General features: G+C 38.2%; 1 non-coding gene across 1 annotated transcript; it reads left to right on the plus strand.

The window, feature by feature from the left end:
- Positions 1 to 9639: 9639 nt before the first annotated feature.
- On the plus strand, positions 9640 to 9746 carry LOC123777778 (U6 spliceosomal RNA). The gene has a single exon (XR_006775720.1). It is a non-coding gene; the product is annotated as a U6 spliceosomal RNA (small nuclear RNA).
- The last annotated feature ends 3025 nt before the right edge of the window (positions 9747 to 12771 follow it).

Raw genomic sequence — 12771 nt, forward strand, 5'->3', positions numbered from 1 at the left:
ATACCTATTTTGGAATAGATTTGGAAAGATATATGCACCCCTATATTCATAGCAGTATTATTTACATTAGCCAAGATATGGAAACAATCTAAATGCCCGTCTATGAATGAATGGGTAAAGCAGACATGGTATAGAAGCACGATAGAATACTACGCAGCCAGAAAAAGAATGAACCCTTGTCATTTGTGGCTACATGGATGGGCATTGAGGCTATTATGTTAAGTGAAATAAGTCAGGAGAAAAACACAAGCAGTATGACTTCACTCATATATGGAATCTGAACAAAACAAATGAACAAACAAAACAACAAAAGCAAATTTATAGACATAAAGAACAGACTGGTGGATACCAGAAGGAAAGAGGGTGGGGGATGGTGAAATGGGTGACAGATGGTAACCCGACTTTTGAGGTGATCATTTTGTGATGAATAAAGATGTTGAATTATAATGTTCTATATCTGAAACTTATATAATGCTATATACCAACTTTATCTCAAAAAATAAATATAAATCATAGATAAATGATAGATCATCTAAATAACATTCACTTCAAAAAGCTATTGTGAAGATTAAAACAGGGTACTATGAATCAAGGGCTTAGCAGACTTTCTGGCTCTTCGTAAGTGCTCAATAAATGTTATTACTAGCCGGTAAGAGAAACATAGGGAAGCTTCTTCAACCTCAGTTTGCAAAGTTCATAGTTTGAGAGTTTAGTGAGCAGGCCCTGTGAACTCTATAAACAATTTTACATTCGATGAAATATCTCCCAACTCATTAAAGTTCAGTTGAAAAGAGAATACGTAATTGAATATTTGGTTTGATACAATTTGAGTGCCTGATATATATATACATATATGTATATGTATATCTATGTGTGTGTGTGTGCACGTGTGTGTGATCCTGTGTTTCTAAGTGTATTTGTGTGTGTACATGTATGCATATACTAATTAGATAATTGGAATCATACCAAAATATTAATATAAATTAATCCAAATTAGATGGTAAGATTATGGGTGAATTTAATTTTTTTTCTATTTTTCTATTATCTTTTAATCTTTTCTATAATGAATAACTATAACTTGTTAAATATGGCACAAATGTAAGTCATCTAGAATGTCTTCCCTTACGATATATTCATGAAGAGGTACTGTACCAGGCACTGTGCTAGAAACTGAGAATATCATAATTAGAACTTCCCCCCCACACAGACATACACATACATATTCACAGGAACAACAAAAACCTCAACAAACCAAACGTGCCTACCAGAAAGCTAGAATTTGAAAAATCAAGTTCAACTATCACAGCGATACTCCAAAAGCAATGAAGACGGTGGCTTTTGTCAACGCCATCCTAATTACGTTCTTAAGTCTGACAGAGATCCAAAAGAATTTTCTAATTTTCCTATTTTGCAAGTGGTTCAGTGGAAAACACCATCATCCTTTTGGGTTTAAGATTTTTCTTCCCACAGCATGGTACTGGCACAAAAACAGACACATAGACCAATGGAACAGAATAGAGAGCCCAGAAATGGACCCTCAGCTCTTTGGGCAACTAATATTTGATAAAGCAGGAAAAAACATCCGGTGGGAAAAAGACAGTCTCTTCAATAAATGGTGCTGGGAAAATTGGACAGCTACATGCAAAAGAATGAAACTTGACCACTATCTCACACCATACACAAAAATAAACTCCAAATGGATGAAAGACCTCGATGTGAGACAGGAATCCATCAAAATTCTAGAGGAGAACATAGGCAGCAACCTCTACGACATCGGCCAAAGCAACCTTTTTCATGACACATCCCCAAAGGCAAGAGAAACAAAAGATAAAATGAATTTATGGGACTTCATCAAGATTAAAAGTTTCTGCACATCCAAGGAAACAGTCAGAAAAACTAAGAGGCAGCCCACGGAATGGGAGAAGATATTTGCAAATGACACTACAGATAAAGGACTGGTATCCAAGATCTACAAAGAACTTCTCAAACTCAATACACGAGAAACAAATAAACAAATCAAAAAATGGGCAGAAGATATGAACAGACACTTTTCCAATGAAGACATACAAATGGCTAACAGACACATGAAAAAATGTTCAAAATCATTAGCCATCAAGGAAATTCAAATCAAAACCACACTGAGATACCACCTTACGCCAGTTAGAATGGCAAAAATAGACAAGGCAAGAAACAACAATTGTTGGAGAGGATGTGGAGAAAGGGGATCCCTCCTACATTGTTGGTGGGAATGCAAGTTGGTACAGCCACTCTGGAAAACCGTGTGGAGGTCCCTTAAAAAGTTAAAAATTGAGCTACCCTATGATCCAGCCATTGCACTACTGGGTGTTTACCCCAAAGATACAGACGTAGTGAAGAGAAGGGCCATATGCACCCCAATGTTCATAGCAGCAATGTCCACAATAGCTAAATCGTGGAAGGAGCCGAGATGCCCTGCAACAGATGACTGGATTAAGAAGTTGTGGTCCATATATACAATGGAATATTACTCAGCTATCAGAAAGAATGAGTTCTCAACATTTGCTACAACATGGACGGCACTGGAGGAGATAATGCTTAGTGAAATAAGTCAAGCAGAGAAAGACAACTATCATATGATTTCTCTCATCTATGGAACATAAGAACTAGAATGATCAGTAGGGGAAGAAAGGGATAAAGAAAGGGGGGGGTAATCAGAAGGGGGAATGAAACATGAGAGACTATGGACTATGAGAAACAAACTGAGGGCTACAGAGGGGAGGGGGGTGGGGGAATGGGATAGACCGGTGATGGGTAGTAAGGAGGGCACATATTGCATGGTGCACTGGGTGTTATACACAACTAATGAATCATCGAGCCTTACATCGAAAACCGGGGATGTACTGTATGGTGACTAACATAATATAATAAAAAATCATTATTAAAAAAAAAAAAAAAGATTTTTCTTCCCTTATTTAGTTATTCCTATCCTCAGGGAATATAATGCAATTTTGCAATGTCCAAACCAGCCTTGAGTCTGATTAGAAGGGATAGCTCCCCTGAAAACTATAATTTTCCACAGAGAGACTGATTTCAGTAACAAAGGCTTTCTTCAGACAGTATGTAAGGGGTTTTCTATTTAAAAATAAAAATCCTTGCCTGCCTGCACATTTTGGGAAATTCAAAACAGTATGCATTTTTCTGAGTTACCACAGTCTTATGAAAACAATTTGGGCCTCAGGAAAATTCTTCGGCGTTCTCACTGTTTAAGATGGAAGTGCCTACGTTCCACTCATTGTCACAAGATTCTGACTTAAAGTTGTCATTCTCGGTTTCAGCTGGTGTCTGTGTGGAGAGTAATGGAGATGGTCAGTTAAGGAGGCTCACTCTACCCTCTATTTCCTTTTTAATTGAGTACGTACTGAAATGATGGACTTTAAACAGATGACAGTCTAGCCACTCTGTGTCTGCCCCTCGTCATTCTTTCTCACTGCTGTATTTCTGGAATTAGGTTTCGTGTCCTGCCATCCCAAATATTTTAATACTTTACTGATCTTGAACGTGTGTAGCCATAGGAGGACAGCTGTAAAATAAAACTTTATAGCCAACAAAGTCCTTTATACCTGAAGTTTATTGCACATTTTATATTTTGTTTAACAACACATGGCTCCTTGAGACTCTGAAATAAACATGGCTTCCGCAGGTTGCAGTTTGTTTGCGTTCTTTTATTCCTGCAGAGTGGATTCCATTGTCAGGAGAGAAGGAACTTATGATAATTGGCCAGAGTGGCTGAAAGTTTATGGGGCAGCTGCTTCTTTCTCCAAAAGCGTTAAGACAACTTTCACGCTGAGAAAAATGGCCCACTTTTATCTTTGCTCCCAAAATATATGCTTTTTCCATTCAGAGGGACTATGGACTCCCAATCTTTCTCAATATGGTGAAGATTTCATTCCATTTCAACCATCAGGAAACAGTCAACTGATAAAATTGAAGGACCCCATTGACTCGTGGAGTAGTTGATATGTATTTCCAGCAACAACTTTTCTCTTTAGCTATCATCTGTGAAAGTGTTACTTTACAACAGTGACAAAACTATTTTCTGTAGTGAAAAAATTTTTAAGCAATTAACACAATCGTAATTACTTCACTTGCCACGTTGGCATGGGTGGCCCCAGAAATAATGGAAGAATTTTTAATACTAGGTAAAACGTTAGAGTAGTTTCTATTTTTCCCAGATTGAGATAAATAACTGGCTCAGGGTTTTAGCTGTTGTTGTTGTGTATAGGAATGAAAAACAAACAAAAAATCTCTAGGTTTTTCCAAAAGATACGTTGCAGAGAGAACTGGCATTCCAAAAGAGTATAATGTAATAGAAACACCTTTGTACTGGTTTTACTGCCCAATTCTGATACTATTATTTAGAAGGCCAAAACAAACAAACAAACAAACAAAAAACACCAAGTTATTCAGTTGCCCCGTTACTTTTTTAAAATGGATTAAATTTCATTTCTGAGGTTCTTCCTTACTCTGATTTTCTATATAAAATTTTCTCAATAAAATACATTAACCTGATTTGATCCCAACTATGCCATTATCAAAATCTCATGTATCTCTCATTCATATCTCCTACCAAGATTTATTAAACAACCAACACTCATTTAGACATCAATATCCTGACTTTGTCTTCGCCTCTAATATTTCGTCACAGGAGATATTTCAGAATATTCTTGGGAGAAAGGGTTAAGGAGAATGTTAACTGCCATACAGAAATAAACCACTGATCTCCTTGGTCTTACTGAGCTCTTGACCTATTTTCTTGCCTGAATAGCCGGGAAAGAAATTCAAAAGCCTTTAACCCTGTTCATACTTAGAAACAGAACCTAAAAATATCACATCTGATAGAAGATCCTCACCACCTCTTCTTATCTCCAAGGATGAGCTCACTGAGTCTTGGAACGGGAGCAGTGTTAGAGGGGTCAGCATTTCTAGGTGCTGACTTCAGATTTGCAGGACTCTTGGGCCATTGCTCTCAGATGCTGCATCCTTTATAAGACCATCTTAAGAACCAAAATGTATCAGAAAGAGTGTTCTGGATTTTTTAATGACTTGTTTCCCCAGATAACACTGTGGTCGGGAAGATCATTCCATTGTCTACCTTTATTGGCTTCAATTTAAATGTATTTTTTTCCAGTCTGTCTTCTACAGAGATGGAAATGTCTCATATACCCCTTTGAACAGCCTTTTTTACCCTTGAATATGGTTGTTAGTGTGCCCTTCAGCTATCATTACCGTAAGCCTTGTATCCTCTGCGATAAACATAATTAAAAACTGCTCCAGGGTCTTCTTAAAGTAATGTGAGATTTTTACATTTTTATGCCTGGTGTGGGTGATGTTAAAGTAAGTAGTACTAGGATGGGAAGGCAAGAGGGATGTCAAAAGGGACCCTCCATCCTTAGCACTCCCTTGATGGAAATGACAGCCTTATTTGTTTTGTTAACCGGTGTATAATTAAAAGTCAATATTCAAGATCATAATAAAAATCTGTATAACTACTCATGTTATGAGACTGAGGCTTGGAAGGAAAATCCATTAAAACACAGCCATGTGTAATTTACAAGAAATCAGTAATAAAATGTTTGCTCTCGACATTATCTGCAAAATGGTCTGTATATTACCAGAATAAATCCATATTACTTGGAAGCTGTAGATAAACATCCATAGGCAAAGTTCACACTGAGGTTATCTGCCTCATGCTCTGAAATGGGGAGTGCTATTTAGAGGAGATAAATTGTGGTTTACTTCTCCAAGTCTCAAGTACATCGGGCAGAAATGAGTTTAGTTCCTGAGAGGGTATCTGTCATATCCAAACAGGAGAGAATGCCATTACAGGGTTGTGCCCATTGCAAAAAGGCTATAGCTTTTGTCCTCAGTGGGAAACAAAAGGAACAATTAAAAGTTAACAATTAAAAGACTTGTTACACCTTCTGTTCACAAAAAAAAAAAAAAAAAAGTAGTGGGAAGATATTTGATGCTTTGGAAAACATTGGTTCATTCAGCAGTAGAATGATATCTTATTTAAAGTCTCCGGTGAATTCACTGCCCATGTATGCAAAACTGTTCATGAGGCTGTACCTTGGGTTCTGAAGTTAGAATATTTTCATGCATAGGAAAAAATCAAATAGTGATGAGATGGAACCCTGAAACACCCTAGCGGAGTTTTTATGAGAGGTCTGACACCTCTCAAGGCAAGAAAATGGGCACCATCTTTGGATAATACTCAATTTCCCCACATTAACTAATGATTGTTCTTTCATGCCATTTAAATTAGACTCTGTAAAGTGGTGTTAGGGAAAGAGCGTGAGAATATTCTGTCTCTTTATTGTCATTTTGTCTCCTTTCTCAATCCTTTGCCCCTTTTCTGCATCAGCAGAAGGGACTTCTCATCCTGTCTGGTGATTCCTACTAACATCTATTTGTGATAAAACTCCAGGTTTAGAACTCTAGGCTTTGCTTTTGATATAGAAATGAAAGCTCTGAGATTTACAAATTCCCTATCTTTCTCAGTACATTTGACTTTCAAGAACTATTGTCACTCAAGGGCAGTGGTTCTCAAAGTGTGGTCTGAAAATCAGCAGCATCAACATCACCTGGGAGTTTATCAGCAATGTAAATTCTGGGGGCCCACCCAACATACACTGAACCAGAAACTCTGAATGGGTTTCTGTAATAAGGCCCAGTAATCTGTCTCTTGGCAATCCTTCAATTGCTTCTGATGCTTACTAAAGTTGGATAACCATTGCGGTTTGGACTCCAGAATATTCTCTCTGAGGTTCAGAGCCCAAATGATGTCTTTGTTCTGGATGGTAGCTGTCCTTCCCCTAAGCCAACAAATGCTATGGATTTTACAGGTGGGGAACCATAGGGCAAGATTTACTTAAATGAGAAAAAGAACTACATTTTGTTTCAGAAACATTACTCCCTTTATATGCATCCCATCCTGAAAAAAACAAAAACAACAGAAAAACTGTGGCAAATCTATTGGGTCTCCATTTTCATAAGGATTTCTTGTTCCCACAACCTATGTCTCATTCTCTTTCAACACTGCCAGAAAACATAGCTATTCCAAAGTCATTTGCAGCTCCATTCCAATTTAAAGTTACTGGAATTAGGGAAATAATATATTGCATAGTACAGCTAATTTAAAACTGGTTTTCCGAGAACATAAATCTATAAACTGGGCCCCGCTGAACTCATTAGGACCATGTTAACGAATAATCATAGTGAAGACCTCAAGACTTGGAAGTGCTTCTGAATCATGAAAAATACAAATACATCAAGCTATACTGACTCTAAATTTAAGTAATAAGTGTATTCTGTTATCCTCTCCATATTGGATAGTTCATCTCCATAGTGTAGTTCAATTCAACATAACTGATGTTTACTGGTAACTCTCTGAGTCCATATTTTTGATCTAGCAGAAAGCTCCTTGTCCAAACACGAACATAAGACTTGGGGATTGGCGGGCATGGACATCACTAGGAGAAAGAGAAAGCTAAGGTCTGAGTTCTCAGACTGTGCACAGGACACTAGAGCAAACACAAGAGCACGACACAGTATTTCGTATTTGTAAAAGAAACACAGAAACACTCAAGATCTGTCACCATTGCATGAATTTGTAGCTGTGGTAGTTCACGGCTTCAACATAAACTCCAGCTCCTTTTGATGACACCCTACCTTTGCAAAGCTGAGTTTTCAGCAGCTGCTCTGATAAAAAGGCAGTGCCTGGGGCACCTGGGTGACTCAGTCAGTTAGGCGTCTGCCTTCGGCTCAGGTCATGATCCTGGGGTCCTGGGATCAAGTTCCTCATTGGTTTCCTGCTCAGTGGGGAGTCTGCTTCGCCCTCTGCCCCTCCTCCCTGCTCATGCACTCTCTCTCAAAAATTAATAAATTAAATCTTTAACAACAACAACAAAAAAAGCCAGTGCCAGGCAAAACTTGCCATGGAACAGGAAATAAGGGTGGCAGTGTTCTATTCAGCACCAAGGTTTCAGAAGTGGTGTGGTACCCAACAGGCACACCCATCTATCAGTAAATAACTGGTTATTTAAAAATGAAATAAACCATTTTTTTTGTTGTTCAGCATATGTGTATTTTTTCAAATAGCTACTAAGTTGTTAGAGTATAAACATGTCATATATTTTAAAATGTTTGGATCTAACTACTTAATAAAACTCTTGGGCATTTTTTTTTTTTTTTTGGCCTAGAGGTACCATTAACCACTTTGTGAGTCTCTGGGTCAAGGGGGTACTCCCTGTTTAGAATCATACAGAATAAGATACCCACCACAGAGGTGGCAGGAGCCATAGGCTGTCCAGCTTACAGACAAGGTCAAGAATGCAGGGCAAAGGTCTCATGAATCCTTCCTTGGCCCTAAGCTTACATTTTCAGCATAACAACTATTTTTTTCTGTCTGATATGATAATGAATTTTTCCATATCAATCTCCCCATCAGACTGCAGATTCCTGAGACTCATCCTTATTTATTTCCATATTTTCCCACCAAAATATCTATACCACTTCCTGAGATCTTCCCTTGGAATCAAGCAAGTTATAGATTCAGACTGAGGACACTCTTTCAACCTTCTACTTAGCTATTCCAGGATCCCTCAGAGTTCAGCTGGGCTCAGCATTTGTGCGAGACCTCATGCTACTCCCATGAGTATGCGTAGCTGATCAGATGTCAAAAGTCAAGTTCCCTTTAAGCTTAAGTGTTGGGGCCCAATGGCCTGGCTGGCCCCATCTTTTGGAATCCTATATCTGTGTATACTTATTGAATGAATAGATGGATGGATCGGTGAATTCTCTCCAAAAGGTTGAAATGTACTTTAACATTAACATCAGTCTTGCAAGTCTGGAAACCAAAGGTAGCACATAAGGGGGACCAATACAAACGCTGCTTTTCTGAACCCCTGGGGACTTCTGAGAATTACATTCTTTAAAGGGCTTCTCCAAAACCATAAGCTCAAAGATTGTGCCTATCTTAAGAGTCATTAAAATATTTTTATCTGTTTGGAAACAAGATTTTCTAATAAACTCGCTGAACATGAGAGTACCTTCCTAATCTCCATCTATGCTCACCAGGAAGGGAAGTGAGTTCTATATTAGGCATGGTTATATCTAGGTCATCTATCCAAATAAATACGATTGCCCCAACTCATATAACTGATCATATCTGTTGTAACTTTGCTCCAGGAAGATACCTGGTTATTGGAATAGAGAGGGAAGACTAAGTTAATCAAATGATCCCATGTAATTAAAATTCATTGATGCATCTGTTAGACTTCTTAGCAGTATGTGCTTGCAAATGGATTGTATTCCAATGGTTAATTTGTAAATTAGTTGGGTGGAACATGAAGTTCATTTTTCCATTAAAAAAAATACTTATGAGAATTGGTTACATTTCCAGCCTAGCCTCCCAAACTTACCTATCTAGTAACTTTGCTAGAATAAACTATATTCACAATGGGTTGATATTGCTTTGATGTACACGGCTAAACAAAGTGGAAGAAATAAAACTGAATAATAATTTCTTTTTTAAAAAAAAATGTGTCTTGAAGGCTCATGCTTTGAAAAAAAAATAGTTTTAAAACAAAAGGGGTGCATGTGTTCAATTCAGCAGCACATATACCAAAATTGGAATGATGCAGAGAAGATTGGCATGGCCCCTGGGCAAGGATGACACACAGATTCCTAAAACAAAAGGGATGTGATAGATGAAAATTTTAGGAGGATTCTAAAGCCGATTTGGGGAGAAATCTGAATCTTTAGGATCCTATCCCCAACTCAGAAGAGATACTTAAACCAGGAATCACAAGGAAAGTTTTGGTGTTCGTGGGATTAATTCTCCCCAGCCTCATTCTCTAGTCACATTATGACCTCCTCGGTGGGCAACAGATACATGTTGACCTACCCTCATGGCATTCCTTGCTTTTGTTGGTGATAGCATGTCAATATACCTTTAGGGCAAATACTCCAACCCTTCTCTCCATTTACGTAGTTTAAATAGAACTGACTTCATCTCTGGGGTTAAGGAATGTAACCAGGAATTTAGGCAAGTCTGAGCATTTCAGTCCCCAATTGATTGATTGGTCTAGAGATGAACACAGGACCTTAGGAGTTCCAGTCAGAAAATCCGCATGACTCTTACCAGGACTATTGGGAAGGAAGACCTTCATTCCCCTAGAGTGTCTAAGCTTTTAAGATTCAAGGCTGGTGCTGCTCATAAAAAATAAGAATAAATAAATAATAAAAATTGAAAAAGGCAAGCCTACTTGGAAATTAAGCCAACACAGGAAGACAGGGCCAAGGGATGTACAGAGATAAATTCCCGACCACAACTTTTAAACACCCATGCCTCAAACCTATTTCTTGAATACATGAGCCAGTGACTTTTCCTTTGTTTCAGGTATTTTTCTGTTGGCTTCCTGTCACTTTCAGACAAAAGAGTTGGTTTATTTTACAGCAAATATCAACTAGTGGTGTATGTTTTAGACTACTGCTATGGGAATACCAACGAAGACCCAACCAACCTCTTTCCAGATTCTGACACCAGGTGAATTGGCTTCTAGATAATTCCAAGGGAATTTGAATTATAAGACACAAGTTACTTTGTCATATTTTGTTCATCTATGTATGACTTTCCTTTTCTTGATTGGGTTGGGTTAATTCTTACCATTGATCACCCATCGTTAGTGGTATTTTATTCCTCCCTTCTCTGCCCCCAGGGAGATTATAGAAATTTTACAAAAAGAGAAAGAGAGAATTATAGAAATGTAATGAAGATAGAAATACTTTTTGTCAGAGAATGGGAGTTTTTATCCTCCGTTTCACTATTAATATGTATGTCTTAGCAAAAGCACTTTAGTCTCTTGAGGTCTTTCCTCCCATTTTTGTGAATAAGTAACTGTGATTTGGGGACTTTGGAAGTCATTGGAGGTCAAAGGGAAAAGGAGGGTGGATCAGGGCTCAACAAAGGCGTGGGGATAGGTAAGAAAGGGATTTCCTGAGGTGTGACAAACTGAGGAGAGAGAAGCAGAAGACAGGAAATCTGGGCATGCCTTGGACATAATCCCAGTCAAAGGAAAGACTAGAGAATAGACAGAGCCAAACAATTCCCTGGTGGAGGCCTCTGGCAGTGCCCCCACCCCACCCCAGACAGGGGCTAACAGATCAGGCTTTGCAGCTCCATAAGGAGTTGTCCACTGACCGAAGGCTGTACCCTTCACTTTTCCTGAATGCTCTCAAGAAGTCTATGCTTAATAAATCTGGTCATTTATGTGTCTCCTATAGTAAAACCCAGACGAGGAAACACTTAACTTTTTATAACAAGAAGGTGGGAGGGAAAGAGAGAGATTTTATGACACGGGATTTTTTTTCTCTGAAAATGAACATAACCCTGGTAAATATAAGCAAGAATTTTCAACTTACTGGAGTAATTAGTTGACATTTGGTTATAAACTAAACCAATTTTAAAGTGCTGATTTCTGCTTTTTCTATAGCTACTTAATGTCCACAGAAAGGTTTTAATTCCAAATGGAATGGATTGCTGGTAGTACGTTAACAAGCTATTTAAGATATAAAAACCGCACGATATGCACGGATTTAAATGCAGTAGTATAAGGCCAGTCTTGAATTGTATGTATTATATATTTGCCAACAAATTCTTTTTGGGAGACTGCGATGCTAACTTTATTGCCGAAGGTTACTTGGTACATGTTCTAGGGAACTTTCCTGACTAGGTGATGAACACGTGAAAAGGAAATTTGCATTTGTCTTGTGACTACTCTAAAAAAACCCAAAATGCACATTATAATGAATTAAAAATCATTAGCCATTAAAATGACAGAGTTCAAGGGACTTCCATGACAGGAAAGATGGAGTAGAAATACTTTTTCTGATTCCTCCTTCTAAGTATAACTAAAAACCCTGTGCATTACATATAGAGGAAACATAAGGAAATTCTGAAAGGTAGCTAGAAGACAGATGAGCTGGGGGCCTTCGGACCCAAGAAACACACTGTGATAAATTTCCTGGGTTTGTCTGGTTTGGGTATTTTCAAGTTCGGTGTGTTTTTGTTGTTGTTGTTGTTTTGTTTTTTTTTTTTTTTTTGGAGTGGGGGGTATTGCTTTGCTTTATATATTCTAGCCAGAAGAAACCAGCAGTCAGAAATTCTAATAGTCAGAGACAAAAGAAATTCCAACTAAATTCTTCTGTCTCCAACCAAAGGCCAGCAAAAGGGCAGCCTAGCAAGACAGAAACCTTTCAGAAAATAACTGCTGTACTCCAGCCACACACCACAAAAAAACACCATGGCCCCTTCACAACCTGTAACAGCAAAGGCTGATGGGGAAACCTAGATGTCACCCCTGCCAGGCTGAACAAGGCACCCCAAACATTCCGCTAAAGCAGTAACAAAAAGCAGAGCAGGTTGCCAAGATTTCATCCCCAAAAGAACAGTAACCAGCCTCCCCGTTCCACACTAGAAGACTAGTGAGGAGCAGGAACTCCCACCTTGCCCAGTAGTGTCAGGAAAAGCCAGCTAAAACAGAAGGCTTAAATAAGATTCAGAAATACCCAAATATTTATAAAACCCCAAATGTCCATGTTTTAATAAAAAATCACGCATCATACTAAGAACCAGGAATATCCTGAATTTAATAAAAAACATCAATAAATGCCAACACAATGCTGACATAGATGTTAAAATCACATGAAAAAATGTTTAAAGCAGCCATC

Source organism: Ursus americanus, chromosome 14 (genome assembly GCF_024610735.1).
Source record: "Ursus americanus isolate L20-20 chromosome 14, mUrsAme1.1.p, whole genome shotgun sequence".
Classification (NCBI taxonomy): Eukaryota; Metazoa; Chordata; class Mammalia; order Carnivora; family Ursidae; genus Ursus; species Ursus americanus.